This window comes from Marmota marmota, unplaced genomic scaffold, assembly GCF_001458135.2.
Source record: "Marmota marmota marmota unplaced genomic scaffold, marMar, whole genome shotgun sequence".
NCBI classification, from domain to species: domain Eukaryota; kingdom Metazoa; phylum Chordata; class Mammalia; order Rodentia; family Sciuridae; genus Marmota; species Marmota marmota.
Window position 1 is genome coordinate 9003756 of NW_026000082.1, and position 19319 is coordinate 9023074.

At 42.9% G+C, this 19319-nt stretch overlaps 1 protein-coding gene across 6 annotated transcripts in view; it reads left to right on the forward strand.

The window, feature by feature from the left end:
- Positions 1–19319, forward strand: part of Dab1 (DAB adaptor protein 1) — a 1139889-nt gene that overhangs the window by 788649 nt on the left and 331921 nt on the right. Inside the window, exon 1 of one of the 6 annotated variants that reach the window (XM_048815304.1) lies at positions 700–831. The exons of the other annotated variants lie outside the window; for them this stretch is intronic. The gene's annotated coding sequence lies outside the window, so the exon portion shown is untranslated. Of the gene's footprint in view, positions 1–699; positions 832–19319 lie in introns of those variants that run through there. 6 annotated transcript variants of the gene reach the window in all.

A 19319-nucleotide genomic window follows, 5' to 3' on the forward strand; every position in this document is an offset into this window, starting at 1 on the left:
CCCCCCCCCCACCCCTGGAGTTTTACATTACCCTGTGTGGAAGTTGCCCACGTGTGCAGTGAGCCTCAATCAGGGAGTGATTTGCTCTGTAAGTGCTTCATAAATTTGGACAGAAGGAAGATAGATAAGTAGATAAGTAAGAAAGAAGGATGGAAAGAAATTTAAGACACAAGGATCTAGGAAGAAGAAGAAAACAAAAAGAAAAAAAAGGAGGAGGAGGGAAGAAAGGGATCAGAGGTTTTTGATCAGGGATGACAAGGTCAGAATTGCATCTCAGAGACATTGATTTAGGCATCCTGCAGAAGAACACACAGCCGTCTAATCCTGGTGTGCACCTGCGTCATCACGTTAGCAGATCTTCTCGGGTTTCACTCTTGGGAACAAGAAGACACTCAGTTTTCCATGGACTTCATTCTTCTAATCATGGAGCCGACAGGCCTGGTGAAGGGATACGTTTGTACAAATTTCTCTCTTTGCACCCCACCCCCAATAGCAATGATGAATCAGGGAAGTCCTGATTGAAAATTCTAATCACAGCTTTGCCGTCCTTCAGATCCCACCCGTTGACAGTTGATTCACTTCTTTTCATGCTGGCTGCCGCTCTCGGGTTGTGGTAGCTCTTATGCATGAGTCTATCATTAGCAGACAAAGCATGATGAATGGGTCAGGGTTCCCTTCATCCTTAGATCTTGAGAAATGCTTCTCTTTTTTCAGACTCTCGGGGCCCATGTGGGACATCGTCATGAATGGAAGAAGAACGTAATACAATATTGGATATGCCTGTTCGCTGCCACTGTTTAGAGAGAGAATGATGCATTATGGGGCCTGTTTGTACGTACTAAGCCTCCCATCCCCCTATGTATAACTCAACAGCAACCCATGCAGAACATCATTGATCACAATCAATGCCCCAACTGCGTCTAGTCTGGTGATTTCACTTAAGATATTATATCCCTTTCAAAATTCAGAATAGTGAACAATTTCCAAAATTGAATCTCAAAAAGAAAAATCAACTCACATAAAAGTCTTTGGGTTTTTGAAATGATCGAAGGTCCAAAAAAGGTTAGGATTGATTAATTTTTATCCTAGAAGGAGTTTCCAAGCAGTTTTCAAATCTGTGGTCCTCTTGGATATGATGCTATGGCTGTCAGCCACGTAGTACTTTATTTTTATTTTTTAATTTGATTCTAGGACCCCGAGTCTGTATTTAATGTTTCAGAGAGCAAAAATAGTTATGTTTGGCTCCAGCGAAAGATTGATAGAAGCGATTTTCAGATGTGGAATCAAAACAGAGTGAAAAAATGTCACGTTTAAATAAAATGCAGTACTTGGAGGCATCATGTGGTCCCGTAATAAATGAATTCGTGGTACGAAGGTGACAGGTTTTGCAGGAGAATTTCTTTCAAAAATTTGAGGTGATTCATTTTTATGATTAACTGTGGTAAAAACAATTACTAGGGAATTTTTAAGTGAAAGGAAAAGAAGCTTTGAGGTGTTTATAGATAACATCCGGCTGCCTTCATTTTTATTCTTCACCTCCTGTAAGCTATGAAGTTGTCCATTTGTGAAGTTGGGCAGAAGGCCCTGGAGCTCTGGGCTTTTCTTTCATCCCAGGCCTCATCTGTTATGTACAGTTTGGACAGGAAAGGGGCAGCAATAGTACTGAGAAGCTGCCCTTGGCCTTGGGCAGGCCTGCATGGGAATTCCTCTGTATGGCTGCAAGTGGATGACCTAACCTTCTGGTAGCTCCCTTTCTGTATATTAAAATTGGGACAAAATGAGATAGCAAGGTAAAATTCACATTTTACCTTTAGTTTTAGCATCTAGCATGGGGTCTTGTACTTAGTAAATGCTGAACAAAAGCAACACCTAGAATAAATAGTACTCATTTTGTCAACATCGATGGGTGTTTACTGCATTGCCTGTTGTAAGCTCTGTACTTGATGTTGTACAACTCCATGTTGTACCAAGAAGGCTTGTCATAGATCCATAGCTCTCATAATCCAGAGAGGAGATGGATGGACTAACAGGGAATGGGAAATCATGGGCAGATGAGGGATAGACAACCATGTCCTCCTGAAGACACACAGAGTCTCCACCTTGTAAATCAGTCCTAGACTAGGCCTGGTTCATGTGGTGCACCCAGTAAATATCTCGAGGTCAGCAAGCTGGAGACCCTAGGACAGCCAGTGGTGCAGATGAATTCTGAAGGCAGGCTGCTGGGGAATTCTTTTGTGTTGGGAGAGGCTGGTTTTTTTTTTTTTTTTTTTTGCCTTGTTCGGGACTTCATTGGTTTGAGGAAGCCCATGCACATCATGGAGGGTGATCTACTTTATTCAAAGTCCACTGATTTAAATGTCATTATGATTTAAAAACAGCTTCCAAGTTGACACAGAAGATGAACTATCATTCCCCAGAAATACTTCTAAATAGATGTATCAAGAAAGGCTTGAAATTACTGGAATGTCTGAGTTCAAATCTCACTTTTTGACTTTTGCTCTATGTTATCTCTAGGCAAAATTGTCAAATTTTTACTGAATACTCAATAAATGAGAGTTGCTATTATTCGTACTAATATTAGAAATAAATAAGCTATTAAACTTAGGTACACTCTATCCCAGCCTAAATGCTTCCTTCATTTTAACAACCTATTTATGAGCCCAAACATAGTTTTAGATCAGATTAATGAATTTTCAAGTTGCCATAATAAGTACTATTTGTCATAGTTGTGCTTAAGTATTTTATGTGCATTTTTAAAATTAATCTTCAACAAAAATATGGCATTAGGTGTACTGTTGTGCCCATTTCTAGATGTGCCCATTTCTACTGAGGCTCAGAAAGGTCAAATGGTGTACTCCAGGTCTCATAGTAACTCAGCAGCAATCTCAGATGGAATTTCCTTGGTCCATTTGATTGATTTTGCATCTTTCCATGCCTGGGTGGTGTTGAGTGGAACAGAGTTAGCCAAGTATAGTATGTTTTCTGCTTCCTTGAGTTTGGAAGTATAGTCATTCTTTCGGATCAAATTTAATAGTTGCATTTTTAAGTAAAGGGATTGTAGATATTCACATTTTACCTTTAGTTCTAATTTTTTCTCTACATGGCTTCATTTCCTTTCTGAGTGTTGCCAGAGCCCCTATAGAAAATAAAAGGCACACAACATGCCACATTTTACATGCTAGTTAGTTGGGTGGTGATTTCTGAGAAGGGAGAAATGACAATAACATGTGTGGGTGTTTGATACAAGCACAGTGTCAGCAGATTTTGCTGTTTGCAGCTGAGTGGCCCCATGAAAGTCAATGATGGCCATAGCTGAATTCTGCTTGTTTTCCATCATACCTGGGGCTTAGTAAAACTCAAGTTAGCCCCTGCTGGGAACATTATATGGAACGATGCGTGTATGTGTACATGTGCACAGGGTGTGTAACGTTCATACTTGTACATGTGTGACTAGCTTGTCCTCAGCCTTCATCTGCAGCCAACTTAATGTCCTTCTCCCTAGTATCACTTTATGTAATTACTCAGCAGAATTGGTTGCAACTCCTTCGCAGGCTGTGCTTTTTTGTGCCTCTGGCTCCTGAAGTCTTCTGACTTGACTGTTCACCTCACTCCTTTGTCTGCCTAAAGAACTCCTATGAATGCTTTAAAACCTGATTCAGCCCTGTGAAGGTTGGAAGCTCCGCCTTTCCTTTGCATCCCTAAATGAATCCCTTCTTTTCTGGTGACTCCTCTTGGATGTGTGTCCATCTCTACCATTGTTCTCACAAGGCTGCAATATCATGATTTCTGGGCTAGGAATCAGTGCAGCTTAGTGGCTCGGATCAGTTTGGAGGTAGAAAAAACTAGGTTTGTGTCCCAGTTATGCCACTTCCTAAGTTTTGAAACTTGAACAAATGACCAGTCCTTCCAAACCACAGTTTTCCCGATATAGAGGACAGATACTAGAGCACCTCTTCATAGCATTGAGGAGATAATGAACATGAAGTGGCCAGCACAGTACCCAGCCCTGTGACTTATGCACAAGAAGTGGGGTTGCTGGTGTCACTACCTCACCACATCCGTCTCCCTGTTTCATTCTAGCTCTTAGGTCATGGGACTTGCCCAAATTATTCCCCAATCTCTAATTCCTGTCACAGGGTGCTCAATAAACCTCTAGCAAGGTCCATGTGAGCCCCATCCATGGAATCATTTTGCAAACTGACAGCCTGTGGTTAGCAAAGCTTACCATAATCTTTCATTAAGGGCCATTCATTTTATCTTAATGATTGGCGTGTGCCTGGAGCAGCTGTTTTTCGTTGAAGACACCTGAAGCCAGATGTTTTGACTTGGTGTGAGGTCACTGGGAATTTGGGATTTACTTCCCTTTCATTTCCAAGGCCATTGTCCTTTTTTAAATGCCAGTCAGAGGTAGAGGCATGCTTTTGATTGGCTCAGCCAGTCAGGAACTTGTAACTCTTGTTTCTCTCCCTGAGTTACATCCTACAAAGTTGACTACAATACAGAGAAAACTTTCCTCTCAGTTCCTGGGACCAGGTGGGAACTGTATCATGTGTTTTCCTGCATTCCTGTCACTAGACATTTACCAGGAGCAAACTAGACATAAGCATATGGTTTGTTATTAGACAGCTTTGAGTTTATAAGGATGGCCAAAATTGCTGGTGTCTGATGATGGCAAGGAAGGAACAGTAGGAGTGGACTCAAAGAAGTGACCCTTCCTGTCCTGGCTGTACCCCTTGAAAGCCAATGGTCCTCAGACCTATAAGGACCTCAATTTCCTTGTTGTTGTTTTTTTTTTTTTTTTTTTTAGAAAAGAACAAAAATATGGGGATAAAGATAGTGTCAGCCTTACAAATCATAAGAAGATATTAGATGGCTTGAGACATGGTTAACTTACCACAGGCTTTGCCAAGTGGTTAATTCTTCATTATAGAGAGTTGATCAGGACAAGGACCCAGCATGGGCTGGTGGAAGGAGCCCTAGGTGAATGGAGCTGTAGCTATTTGAGAAATCAGATCCACCTGTGAACATCTGTGCCAGCTACAACAGGATTTACTACACCAGAAACCAAGGACTCTGTGTTTCTCTTTCTTGTCCATGAATCAACGTGTCTGTCTCAGGATGGCCACATGGTGGTGAGATTCTGCAGACACCACTGTTGCGATAAGGCGGCTGAAATCAGTATTGTAGTCACATAAAAATATGTCTTTCCATAGTGACCCTTGGTCAAAGTGCAGCTGAGCATAATTAGTTTTCTCCATATCTTAATTTTGCTTCTTCTCCCCTAGGAGAGAAAATCTTCAGCCACTGTGTGGCTGCCCCCATGCCGAATTCCTCCACAGATCCTGCCATAGTACATGTGGCTCTTTGCTTGAAGGACCCAAGCAGTACAACTATATTTTAATCGTCAGTCCTGAAAGGTGTCACTGAGCAGCAGGGGAAATATGTTAGCCTGGGCATTAATGGAAAAGAGATTATTTTCAAACATTTCAAAACCCTGAGGATCCTCTTCAGAGAACTTCCTAATTTTTTCCCCCTTTTTCCATTTAGAGAAAATGTGCTGCAACTTTCCATGTTCTAGAAACATAGCTTATAGTCTATGGAGGAAGCTTCATATCAAAAAGTTGAAGGCTTATTTGGTGATACTTGGCCATGCTGATGAGCCTTGCCACAGAAAAATACCCTTCCTACCAGAATGTGGTGGGTGTTTCACAAAAGCAAGGTGCAAGAGAAGCCCGTCAAAGTCGCTATCAGAGCCTGATGGTTTAGGATGGAAAATGGTTTAATCAGAGCATGAAGGAAAAATGAAAGAGAAGGAAAATGGAATCAGACAGGGCTCTCATGCAGGACCAGGCTGTCCCAGGTAGGATAAGCAGGCGCCACCCTTTTTGGAATGGGGCAGCTGTTCCTATGCCTTGCCTAAAGCTTACTTCCAGAGTGAGTGGAATGAACACTTAGTGGCCTTTAGAGGGAGAGCCAAAGGGCTTCCACTTTTCTTTGGGCAGGAAGTGGGTTGGAGCCTTCTGTTGACTCTGACCCATCCTCCTTCAGATGGCTGTGCCCTCTCTTACCCCTGTGGGACGAGAAGTGTTTGGCAGAGCGAAGGTGCCAGGCCAAGGGAAGGGACAGCCTTGGGAGAACTTGCAAGTCTCGTTGGAGAGCAAAAAAGAATCCAAAGCCATGGAGAGGGCTAAGCCAGAGAATCACTTGCAGGTGAATCCAGGGATGTGGAGTGGACTTTGTGCAGTTGCTTGACATCAGATAGGAAAGAGAGCTGGCTTCAGGTTAGATACTGAGGTGCAAGCAGAGGGGGAGGAAAGGAATTACCGTGGCGTCCTCCAGGGAAGATTGGTTTTCCTTCCCAACTCTGGTGAGGGGTGTGAATTAGGGAGAGTGATGGATGTTCTGCCTGTGACATCAGCCATATGAAGGGGGTGGTGAGATTTGCTGGGCCCTTTAGAGGTTAACTGAGACCTTCACCATACATACAGGCAGTGCTGATCCTGACACTAAATACTAGTTCCCACTTTTCAGCTATCCTGTGAGTATTTTGCAACCATTTGCTGGTAAAGCTCAAAGGTCACCTTCCATGGGAAGACTTGCCTTTGGTCTTCTGGACCTAGATAAAACCACCCCCCTCCCTTGACCTTTCCTCTGTGCTGTTCACAACTCCACTGTGGCCCCTGTGCGGATTCAGCAAACTTCTTAACATCACAGTGATCTGTCCCCCATAGTGATCGTGAGCTCCTGGGGCACAGGGACACATCTTTAGTTTTTACTCTCCCCTGGATTCCCATCTCAGCAACTTGCCTGGCACATAGGAAACACCATGTGTCACCATCTCCTTTAGGCTCACACATACTTGGGACCAGAAGTGTTTCAGAGCTTTTCAGATTTTAGAAGATATGCATGGACTTTACTAGTTAAACGTCCCTAATCTGAAGATCTGGTATTAAAATGATCCAAAATCCAAACTTTTTGAGCATGATTGCTTGAATTTTAGGGCAGTCCGGAATTTGGATTTTTGAATTAGGGAAGGTTATCTCTTTGTTGGTTGAGGTGAATTCATGTATCTTGGCTCTTCAAATAGCCTTGTTGGTTTTTCTAGGTCATAGTGACCAAAGGGGTCAATCTTTCTTCCAGAAGGGAACCTGAAAAGTTCTCAAATTTAGTGTGCCTGACCGTGGATGATCACTGAACCCAAAGATGATTTGTGGACAACAGTATCACAAGCTCCTAACTTTTCCTACATCCCTTCTACCTGGCATTTGCTCTTTTCAGCAGTAACTCAGTGACAGTAAGATTGGGAAGGCAAATCTGCTGCATTTAAAAAAAAAAAATCCTGAAATAGAGCCTAAAACCAAATTAGAACAGGCCTTTGGTTTAGCTATGCCATTTTAGTCTTTCATTAGTGCTGATAATTAGCAGAATTTAGGATGGGCTTTTAAATTATGGCTTAGACAACAAAACATCTCTAAGAATGAAATTACCATTCCAGTTACATTTTCAGTGAGATTTTGAAACCACTTAAACAAAAATGAAGTTATGAGCGCTGTGATGCTGGGGGCATTGAACTCCAGAACCAAAGGGGATCCTCAGAATTATGACAGAAGCCACAGTTATGCTGCCCATGATCTTAGACACTCCTGCAGTGGATTAGAGTTTAGAAGTCTCCTTCGTATTAATGAAATCTTAGCAAATTAGAACAGGAAGGGTCACAGAAATCATGTAGTGCCACCCCTTTGTCTCTTGGGTGAGAGGAATGGAGAGCTTCATAGCCTGACTTGCAGGGTGGGAAGGGCTAATTATGCTCTTCTCCCTGTACCACGTGAGGAAGCTGAGGATGAAGATGAGACATGTGAGGGTGGACTTGGCCACAGCCCTGGTGACCTGAGTCCCTTTCTGGTTTGACTGACCTGTATTTGTTCAGCTTTCCCTTCTCAGAGGGGCCTTCCCTGGCCTTAAACTAAGTTGGTCCCTCTCTACCCTGCCTTGCCCCTGTCACTGTCTGTCCTTACTCTGATGAATGTCATAACTCTTGCCGATACCCAAACGTCATGGAAGGGATGTGGTTTATCTGCTTGTTGGTTTTCCCAGTCAGAGTGTAAGTTTTGTGGATTTCACATGTGTTGTTCACAACTGGAGTCCCAGCATCTGAAATAGGGCACAGTTCCACAGGAATTCAGGAAATGTTTCTGAAATGATAGAACGAAGTGCTGAAAGGGTGGATGGGAAAATTCAGATTGTTTGGAGTACAGAGACTTAAAAACATCAGCACATCTTGAGAGCTTGATAAGCAGGTCAGAAAACTGGTCCATCTTTTTACCCTGCTCTAACCTTGGCTTTTATAATTCATTCATTCATCTAACAAATACTTCAGATGGACTCCTGTAATTCCAGACACTGTTCCAGGTACTAGGGAGAAGTCCCTGTCCAAGGACACCTTCCATTGTGGGCATATTGCGATGGCAGTAAATGAGTAAAGGCTATGTCTAGACAAATGTATACATTTGCATCTCTGTGTATGTTTCAGTGAAGTCAAACATACAAAGAAGAGCCAAGTGGAGATAGAAATAGGGGCAATCCCTTTTAAGTGGGGTGGCTGGGAATCCTCCCTGATGAATAGATGAATACTTAATCACTAAGAGTTTGTTAAAAGGATGAGCATTTTAAAATACTAATTGTTTTTACATCAAAATATTTGAGTAACATGCTTCAAGTCAAACACGTGAAAGCCTTCAAGCTCCTGATCTGTAGAGACAGTCGAAGCTGAAATGTTAACTGGCACATGGGTTCCTCCCCCTTCTCCTTCCTCCACCCGCTTCTCTGAAATTATGAACTACCAGGGGGGCCCATTATGGTGAAGCCACGATTTAGAGACTGGGCGGCCATTCTGTGACTTGGTGAGATTGCAGCTTCTGGAGCCAAACAGTTAAGATTCCAGCTTTACCTTTTCCACTTTTAAGCCCTGTGACCTGGGACCAGTGGCTCACTTGTTTCAGCCTCAAAGTTGTCATTTTTTTTAACCGATGATGATCATATTGACGTTATTCACGTTTCTAAAGTGCCTACCTGTTCCTGACACCCCGACATGACTCAACGGCTGCAAACTTGGTTCTCCCCCTTGTATCTGTTGTTCATTAAGATTGCCCATGATGTGTGTTGGAGGGGGGGGGGCTTAGAGTGCCTTGCAGATGTGAAAAAGACACGATCCAGGGTTTCCTCTGTGCACGGGCACCAGCAGTAATTGCAGAGCTATGAAACATGAGAACCATCTCAGCTCATAAACGATGGTACATTCTAATCAGATTTTAAATGTTATGAAGGCTCCAAGTAATTACAGTTATTTTTGCCTTAAAATTAAACTGCAGTTATTAAAATTCCTTTATTAAATCTTTCTTCCCCCTATGGTAGTTATGAAAGATTATTTCCTAGTCAGATGATTGGGCACTAGACGTTGCAGAGATATAAGCTCTTATGATTCAGCAGCAGGAAGCGCCCCAAACAGGTGGCATTTCTGAGACACGGACTCGCCAGTAATGATGAGCCCCAGAGAGGAATCAGTAGGTTTTCTGTCTTACTTCTTTCTCATCAGCTTTGCCCTGATACAGTGCTTCATTTCTTATTTACAGAGTAACCTTCATGTCTGCTTTATCTAAGGCAGTTATTATTATTTTCATTTTCTGAATGAAAAAAATGGAGGCTCGGATACGTTATCTATTCATCCGAAACCAATTACCAGCAGTGGGCTATTTGCTAGGCTCTAGGCAAAGAAAGTGAATGGTTGGTGCAGGCCCACAGGAAAGGGCAGAACCAAGATGGGACCAGGTCCCCAGGTACAGCACAGTGTTCCTTCCATCACCCTCTGCGGAAGTACTGGGCAAGACAGATGACCCATAGTGTATTATTATTATTACTATTATAATCAATAGTGATGGTGGTCATCATGAAGATGATTAGGCTCAAGGATTTTGCAAACATGCCAGGAACTTCAAGGTAAAGAAGACTGCTGGAGTGTCCACCATCTGGAGTGCACATTGTGGAATGTGGAATGTGATAGGCATGATGATAGCAGCAAATGTTGACTTTCTTCTGCTAGTTGGGGCACTGACCGAGGGTGTTCTGTGCATGCCCTGCCCTCACAAAGCTCTATGATGACTGTGGTATTAGCTCTGTCTTTCAGATGACAAAATGAAGGCTTTGGTGGCTTAGGTAGCTCACTCTAGGCCACAGAGCTAGTAGCAGGGAGCCTGTTGTCTGAGTGTCCCCATCTGTGAGCTCAGGGAGGCTGGGTGCTCTAGGAAGGACTCCTTCCTAATGGAATTATACTCCAGGACCAAGATGCCAGTGCACTATCCCATCAAGAACTGCTTCCACCTCTCCACTTCTTTTTACCAGAACCTTCTCTGTAACCTTACCCAGGGTTCATCGGGGCAACCATGGGAGACTTCTCGTTGGTGAAGCTGCTGGGTATGCCTAAGCTAACACTGTTTGAGCTAATTGTGTACAATTTAGCATTCCCCAAGCACTGACAGTCCTCATTCAAACCAAGTGTGAAAGTTTTTAAATTAGCTTTCACAGTTTGATTCACAAGCAGCAAATGCAGAACGGCACAGGATTAATTTCTCCAACCACCGCCACATTGGCATAGCTGAAGGCTATCTCAGCTCATTTCCTTTAACAGTTAGCAAAGGAGCTGGGCAGTGTTCTTGGGAGAATGCTGCTCTAGAGGAGATCTCAGTGCTCCGGCTACACAAAAGCATCAGCTGTGCAAACTGCACAGTGGCAGCACGGAGCAGAGCCTGTGAGCAATCAGAACTTTGGAATTGGACTGTTTTGGGTTTGTGTGTTGCATCTGCCTTTGGGTGAATTGTGGTAGGTTAATTATCCTCCCTGAGCCTCAGTTTGCCTCTTTTTAAAAAGGTGATAATATTTCCAAAGGTGGGAAAGACTTTTTTGAAGATAAATGATTACTGCGTCTGATGTGCCCACACAGTGGTTGGCACGTTGGAAGGACCGTCAGAGCTGTTGTTATGAATGTCATCCTTGAACTTGGTTTTCTTGCAAACAATGGTTGCATCTGAAAGTAGGGAGATTTCCCCCTGCTTGGCAAGTTTTATTAAGCACCTACTATGTGCCAAGGGCTATGTCCAGCATCAGAGATAAAGAGATAGCTCCTTTCCATAAAGGAGCTCTGAGTTCAGTGCAAAGGCAGACACATTAAAATCATCCCTTCAATCCAGTGTGGAAAGTACAGGGTGGGGGGTAAGGCAAAGGAATTGCTGATCTGCTGTGGGGGGAAGGTGCTGAAGACCTCAGGGAGAAGAGACTCTGTGGGGAAGTAGGAATCAGCCAGGTGAAGAGAGTTGGAAAGGAAACCCAGACAGAGGAAATAGCCTATGGCAAAGGCAAAGAGTGAGAAAGAGCATGATTCATTCTAAGAACTCCTGGGTTGTTCCAAAAGTCAGAGCAAAGTATGTATGAGCAAGAAAGTTAACCCTGCCTCAATTTCCTTACCTGTAAAATAGGTAGAATAGCAATACCTGCCTCAAAGGACCGTTGTCAGGATAAAATGAAGTAAATGGCACAGAGTACTAGGGAATGTTCTCAGTGAACACTGGCCAGCATTGAACTGTGTTTGACAGCTGCATTACCTAAGAGCTTCTTAGGGCTTTCCCACATGGTCTACATTCTAGATCATTAAAGGGGTTTCTCCCATGCAGCATTCCCCAAACTGCTTGACCATCACATGGATGGAGAACATTCCTTTTTAGTCAATTTTTTTTAATGAACATAATACCTTTATTTGTTTATTTATTTTTATGTGGTGCTGAGGATCAAATCTAGTGCCTCACACATGCCAGGCAAGTGCTCTACCACTGAGCCACCACCCCAGCCCTTTAGTGGATTATTGATGATAATATTTCTCAGACCTTTGTACTCTCAGGTCAGGGAAATGCTGTGGTTAGAAATAGCAGATAAGATCTGTCTTCTTATTTTTAAAACGGCATCACCTAGTTGAGACTCCAAGAGATAAAGAGGAAAATAGTTTTTTTTTTTTCTCTCTCTCTCTTTGCATAGGGACTCCTTATTCCATGTGTGTATCAATCTGTGGCATTTGAATAACAAACTATATTCAGAGGGGTAGAAGGTGAGTTAGAACCTGAAGGGTCCAAAGGAATCTCCCCTTGTTTATTTAAATTAGTTTCTGATATTTAGGTCAAATAAATTAATTGTACAGGTGTTTATGGGCACGGGATGAACCGGTGGAAAAAAATCATAGTGCACAAAAAAGAAGCCCTGTGGTTTGTTTGCTTAGCATGAAAGCCAAGGTTTGTGCCAGAAGATCTCCCAGTTTCTTCCTGCTGTTTGGGGGAGGATGAACAGGCAGACTGAGTTGGATTTGAGTGCACGAGGGAGCTGGGGTGGAGGGAGGAGAAGGAGATCTGAACTCATACCCTGAGAGAGGGTATGTTGGGTAAGAGCATGGCCTCTGAGATCAGATCACCCACTGGAAATCTCTGCCGTGCTGTAGACCAGCTCTGCAACTTCTGGAGTGTATTGATTTTCATGCCTGGTCTGTAAGATGGGGGAAGAACTGAGGTCCCCTCTGACAGCTGTTCTTGGGATAGCACCTGTGCATAGTAAAGGCTGTGGAAGTGCAACTGCCAGCTGAGACCCAGCACTAACACTTCCTGAGTGAATGCACCAGCTTCCCAAAGCCTCCATTTCCTGTGTCACTGGTCCCCCATCCACACCTGTGGGGAAGATTAAAAAGAGAAGAAATGAGCTGGGGTTGTGGCTCAGTGGTGGACTGCTGGCCTGGCACATATGAGGCATTGCACTCGATCCTCAGCTACCCCAATAAAAACAAACAAACAAACAAACAAATAAATAAAATGTATTGTGTCTGTATGAAACTAAAATAAAATAAAAAATAGAGAGAGAGTTGACATGAGTGGGGTGAGTGGGTGCCTGTGCAGGACTTTGGCCAGAAGATCCTTAATTTAACCTTGGATAAAGATGCTGGCCCCAGTTAGCTTATTTACTGTGAAACCTTCCTCACCTATGGAGTCTCTACTTCTGTTTCCTCATAGTGCATGCAGCCAGGGTAGTTGATTATAAGGAAGAAATGATACTGTGTGCATCAAATGCAGGCAGGTTCAGGCTCAGACTGACCATCAGTAAATGTTACCTGTTGTTATCTTTCCCTTAGCCAAGGATACCTTGCATTGTTTAGCCTCCAAAGGAATTGAAGCAAATATGGATGGTGTCTTTTCTTATCGCAGTAAATGGCTACAGTGGCCACTCCAATCAAATCAGATGGCTGCCTGGTCAATTCAAATATTCTGTACCTGATAGACAGACTGTACGGGCCATAACACACTGATACAGAGGTTTTCCTGAGCCTGCAGCAGGGTGGGTTTCCCCTGCTTTCTCCTCATTAGACCCAGGATGTTTATTTTTCAATGCAGAACACATGCAAATTGACAATAGGTGCATGCTTTAAAATGTAATCCGGAGGGCTGGGGCTGTGGTTCAGCGGTAGCGCACTTGCCTGGCATGTGGGAGGCACTGGGTTAGATTCTCAGCAGCACAGATAAAAAAAAAGTTAATCAATGCCTAAAATAATATTTAAAAGAATATAATCAAGAAGAATGAACTTGTGTACAAGCATTAATTTGCCTTGGATCATTGTCAGGATTTCCAGGTTTGAAATATGTATTTGTTAGGTGCTTCCTCTTTCTGGGGAGGTGCTCCTGTCATCTACATGAGAGGCCCTGGTGCCTCTCCTTCCCATTTTCACATGAACTGAATGAGAGTAAACTTGTAATAATGTCTGCCTTGCAATTTCCCTTTGACTTGGAGTGTCTTGAAGGGCACCAGGATTTTGCCTTTGCTCCCTGGCATCTTTCAAACTCAACTGAGTGATGAGTGTCTAGTGTTTCTATCACCAGATGAATCCTTTGAATGAGTCCAAAGGATGCTAGACACTGCTGGGTCTCATCTCTCCCATCTCCACAAAGCTCCAGAGCACCACTTCCCTGGCTTTGGCTTGAAAATTAATTAAATATTGCTTCAGAATAACCTATCTATGGCTTAAACATGAAAACCTTCTGTTAGTGCCTAACTTACTGGTGTGAAATGTCATTTTGTCATATCTAGATTATAAGGGCTACGATAAGGGATCATATCTTAATTTTTAATCCAACACAGGTTTCTAATTATAGTTTTTGAATGGTTACAACCATGGTTGTGTGCACATATGTGTACTCAGCAAATAGTGGTTGGATCTTGATTAAATGGTGTCTTTTAAGAAACGAGACTGTTCCTACCTCAAACATACCAGTCCCAGTAAAGTGCCCCCTGCACTCCTCACCCTGTCACCACATCTCCTCACTCCCACATTACTTTCTTAAGTGTATCCATAGAAAGAGCAATTTAGTAATGAGAACCCAACAGACTACTCCATCAAAGGCTTTGAAAACGGTTTATTAAGCCTTTAAAGAAAGAAGTCCCATTGTTTTCCTAAGTCAGTGAGAAGGAGATGGGCCTAGAATCAATATGTCAAAGGCTCATCCTGAACAAGGGCAGTGTGTCAGGCTGTTGTATGTGCCTTCTCTTGTCTGGGATGAGGGACTTGAACAAGGTAGCTAGATACCACTACTAGATGAAATCAGTGAGTTGAAGAGATACCTGCACCCCCATGTTTATCATAGCACTATAACCAAAATGCAGGATCCACCTAAGTGTCCATCAGTGGATGAATGGATAAAGAAAATGTGATACACACACACACACACACACAGCCATGAAAAAGAAGAAACTTTCATTTTTAGTGACATGTATAAGCCTAGAAGATAGTGTTAAGTGAAATAAGCCAAGTATAGAAAGACAAATACCATGATCTCCTCATACACAGAATCTAATATTGTCAATCTTATAAAGGAAGAAAACAGAATGCTGGGTAGCAGAGACTGGAGAAGTTATGGGATGGGAGATGGGGGAGAGATTGAACACTGAATACAAAGTTACAGATAGTAGGAATAAATTCCAGTGCTATGTTGTACAGTAGGGTGACTATAGTTAATGATAATGTGTGTTCCCAATAGCCAGAAGAGAGAATTTTGAATGTTTCCATCACAGTAATAGGTAAATATTAGAGGTATGCTGATTACACATTGATCATAAATTGTGTCATTTATTGAAACATTACACTATCCCCCATAAATATGAACAATCGTTGTTCAATAAGCAATATATTTTTAAGAAGGAAAGTAACTTTACCAAGATAATGTAGCTTCTAAACATTTAGAATTCATAAACTTCTTGCACATATATTGTCTCACTTGTTCCTTTCAATAAACTTAGGAAGTAGGAATTCCTAATTTTTATCATTGAAACAACAGCTAAAATGACGTGCCTAAGGTCCCTGAGCCTATCAGGGCAGGGCTGTGACTGGCACACAGATTCACAACTCCAAGACTGCAATTTTTCCACATTCACATCCTGAACAATAATTCTATGAAGAGTTATGGCTTAGCTGGGGCCCCATTCCTACTGCCTACTGGTAAGCAGAAATAGGTACCATATATGTGTTTAACTGGGGCCATCTGCCTGTGTAAGGTTATGCATATTAGATGTCAATTTATTTCCTAATTTTGAACAGAAATTTTTTTAAAACTTTAGTCTTGTGTCCAGATGCTTGGGTTCAGTCTGGGAGAGGGATGTGGAGAATGGTCGATGCAAGAAGAGGACTTAAATGATCAAGGGGTCTCTGTGTCTCTGATTATGCTACAGAATTTAGGTTCTTCCATGAGTGGGAGTGTGCCATGTCAATTTCAAAACTGTCTCTCTGGGTGGGACAGAAAAGAAATGCAATGGGAACAGGGATGGAGAGGAGAGAAGAAGAAAATGGGAAAGTGAAACCTCTTTGCATACTTAAGTGTCCCTATAAGTAATGAATACTATCATCAGCAGGGTAGACCTTGAGAGGTAACATCTGGAGACTTGTCAGTGGCAGGATAAGGTTGTGGTCAAGAGCTCAGACTCAGAAGCCAGACCACGTCAAACCCTCCTAACTGAGGAAAATGGACACCTTGCCCAGTCCCTCCATGCTTGATTTGTAAAAGGAAGTGGTAACAGGACCCGCCCACAAGGCTTGCCCTGTGAATTAGTGGAGTTAGTGTGTGTTCCCAGAGATGGGCGCCCGACACCGAAGGACCAACATTGCTCCCCGGGATCGCGTGTTCCAGGATCGTTCTCAAGAAGATCCCGAGACCAGTATCTCATCTGAGCTTCATCACATTCATCTCCAGTACTTTTTTGATTTCAGTGTTTTCTGAATCCCAAATTCACCTAAATGCCAAACTGTTTCAACTCAACCAGCTCCTCCTGTGGGGTTCTCTGTTGACGCATGCATCCCCTGCAGTCAGAGCGTCTCTTTAATTTCTTCTTAGTCATGTTTACCAACAGCTCTGAAAACGCATTCAGGATTTCAGAAAGAAAAAGACAATAGCTATAACAAGGTATTAGAGGTTGTATAAACTTGTCTAACTTGGAGTTAATGTGCAAAATGTGGAGGAGAAAATAACAAGGGGAAATTTGGAAAATTGGGCAATGATGTTTAACCAAAATGACACGTGCAGGTCTGAATGTAAATGCACAACTGCGTGGCTGTCGTGCCGGCTGCCTGCCATCCTGAGGTTGATCACATCATAATGCAGTGATGAGGTATTTCTTTGCTTTTTTTAGTTTTTCCACTTGCAGATGCCAACAACGATTATTTGTAATTTCAGAAATAAAGATGCTCAAAAGCAACATCTGTGGTTCCATATTTTAGTGTGGGCTTCAAAAACGCATGTCTTCTTCCTATTTGTAACCAGGGAATATTTGCAGTCAAACATAATTCCTGCATACTTGATTTAGCTTTGGGCCAGATTGACTAAAAGGTTTTTAAAATGGTGCCCATGCTTTCCGTATCTACACGACGTGGATTCTTGACCTTTTAATCCCCATTTTCTTTAATACAAATAAAAGAGAGTTTATCAGTTGATTCAGATGAGTGCGAGTGTGCCATGTAAATTCCAAGGAATTATGCACTAAATTACGGGACCCATTTGGGGGCTTAAATATTATTCTCCACTACACAAAACTGGCATGGATTTTATTTTAACTGAAATGGCGCACAGTGGCAGGCAATTATTTTTGTTATTGTATTTTCTCTCCTGGCCTCCAGAACCTAAGGACGATGGAAGGGGATGTTCATTTATAATTTGACCTCCTGAATTGTTCTCGAAATGCAATTTAATCCTCATATCAAGCAAAGTCTAATGCTGTATTTGCCAGTAAAATAGTCATTTGCATTTTTTATTGACAATACAAATTGTGTTTAATCAGGCAGTCGGCGTGTTAGCATTTCCAAATGATTGAAGACCCATTTTTGTTCAAACTACATCCCATTTCGGGTCACATGTATTTTGTTCATTATAATTATCAGGACCTGTGAAGTTGCTTTTAAACGTTGTCCTTATTTTCTTTTTAAATTGTGTAGTTCCCACATAGCCAGATTCACTTGTCTCCAGGAGAAATCCAGGAAGGGTTTGAATTCTTAAGTTTACACATTTTGCACATTTCAGGTTAGAGAAATAGTCAGACCATGTTTCTACTAACATATCAAATGACTTTTGGGGGACTGCGGTAGGATGAACATAGTTCAGGACCACAAATCAAAAAGGTGACAGGGATGATTATCAGTCCCAGAAAGAAATGGATATTTTTTTTCAGTTTCTAAGGCATTTCACTTCTCTGAGTTTTAGTTTCCCTGTTTAAACAACAACAGCAACAACAGAAAACCCCAACAACAATATCCTTTGAGTTTCTTCAGGATTTCAGGAGGTTTTATCCCCTGAGAGGTACCATGGAAGCCTGGCTCTGCTGTTACTAGCCAGGTGACCTCAGGCAGACTCAGCCATATAGCTTCAGTTTCCTCATCTGCGGGGTGGGGACCTCGAGAGTACTTACTTCACTTGGTGGTTGTGAATAGCATTACTATGCAGAAACCTGAAAACTACACCTGCCATGTGGGAAGGGCTCTTCCTGTTGGCAATGATCCTGTCATCGTTATTCTCACTAAATCAATTCATATTTGTACAGTACTCACAACAAACCCTACCGTGGAGTGCGTTCTGCAAGAGTTTACTACTGAGATTATCACTACCAATCTGCCTTGCGTGAAGTGCTCATGGTGGCGTATAAGTGACTGTGCCGGGCATCTGCACAGTGACGTGGGAGGGAAGAGTGACCAGCTTCACTTGCCCAGGAGAGAAGAGGCTGAGTGGTCAAGCTGCTTCCCCAGGGGACATGCCATGTGGGTGGAGAGCCAGAGCTGGACTCCCAAGTGGACCCCTTTTTCACCTGTGCATCCTTAGTCCTGAGCCTCAGAGTCCTGAGCTGGAGTTGTTTTAGATGACAGCGGTGTCAGCCTTTTCTCTCATCCCAGGGCTGTGCCACCTTGGAGAAACCATACCTCCCAGGCACCTGCTGAGACGCTTCCCTGAGCCTGGTTTCCATCCTGCCAGGGAATGGGAGGCCAAGGTCTGGGTCCTCTTTCTTCTATATGCCTGCCCTCATCCCCTCTCTCACCTTGTTCACTGTGACCTCCCTCCCACCCCTGACTCCTGCAAGGTCAACGAAGGTGTCAGGACAAGCACGATGGCAGAAATGGATTCGAGCTTGTTTTGGAGGAGACGTTCACTGATAACAGGAAGTATATGAATGTGTTTGGATTGATCTGCATAGATGCAGATTATAATAATAAACATTTACTGAGAGTTTCCTATGTGCCAGAAACTGTTCTAAGCGGTTAATACATATTAATTTATTTAATCCGGGCAGCAACACTGGGTAGTAGGTGCTAATGCCGCCTGCAATCTCCAGATAAATCAACGCACCACGGCTCATCGGGAGCTGGGGTGGCTTTGTGAGGGGGCAGAACTGGCTGATCCCTGAGAGTTTAATTCCACTGTTCTCTTCTTATCGGTGTTAATTGGTTGGTTGCACACAGTCCGTCAAAGCTCTGTGCTACTGCAGGCAATCCTAGCAAGAGGAGGAATGAGAAGGGGAAGGAACAAGCATTGATCGGGCACCTATGTCCCAGGCATGGACTAGCCCCTTCCCATGTTACCACATGCTGTGTTGACAGCCCTGGGTGAGCATGACCATTCTCCTGTCAGAGACCCAGAGCCTGAGCCAGGAAGTGAGTTGCATTACTTGATGTTGTTAACAGGGCAAAGCTGGGTTTGAACCCAGGTCTGTTTAAA